The sequence below is a fragment of the Penaeus monodon genome, chromosome 30 (assembly GCF_015228065.2).
Source record: "Penaeus monodon isolate SGIC_2016 chromosome 30, NSTDA_Pmon_1, whole genome shotgun sequence".
Lineage (NCBI taxonomy): Eukaryota > Metazoa > Arthropoda > Malacostraca > Decapoda > Penaeidae > Penaeus > Penaeus monodon.
In genome coordinates this window covers 31103936-31104550 of record NC_051415.1, presented here as the reverse complement: position 1 = coordinate 31104550, position 615 = coordinate 31103936, and the positions used below count along the sequence as shown (strand labels likewise).

General features: G+C 26.8%; 1 pseudogene; it reads left to right on the top strand.

Moving 5' to 3' along the window:
* LOC119592409 overlaps positions 1 to 615 on the top strand; it is a 10963-nt pseudogene that overhangs the window by 1960 nt on the left and 8388 nt on the right.

The following is a 615-nucleotide window of genomic DNA, read 5'->3' as shown; positions in this document are numbered from 1 at the left end:
TTCTTATTGTATATCATCACATATGCACACGTATAGAACATGCTTTTTTATTCAATTTTCTGAAAGTCACCCATTAATTTCCGTTGAATAGATTTACATCTTTTTTACCCTTATCAGTATGAATAGTACACTACCTGTGATATTTATATATGACAGGTGCAAATAAGTGTTATTTGATTTTTTTCCTATATTTCCAGTATATGGTTTATTTAAGGATATGGAAAATTCCTCACTGGTAATTAGTGAAAATAATAGCTAATCTAAAGGAAGAGGATTTAGAAAAAAGGATGCATTAATGTGTGTTTGTTTTATTTATTTTTTTTTATTCCCTCCTAAGTGTATTATTTAGGATTGTGATTTTATTTCATAAATTATAAAAATCAGATTTATTTTTTTATGTTAATATAGGCCAATGTAGATTCTATGAATGCTTTATGTTTTATAGCATTTTCGTACTTATTTAAAAACAACATTTTTGGCGATATATTTTCAGATGATGCGTATTGTCCATTGCAGAAGTAACATAGGAAAAATGTGCATGATTCTGTTCAGTCTGCCAAGGTGTTAAGTGAAAAATATCTGAAATAAAAGGATCATGAAATATTTTTGTATCAA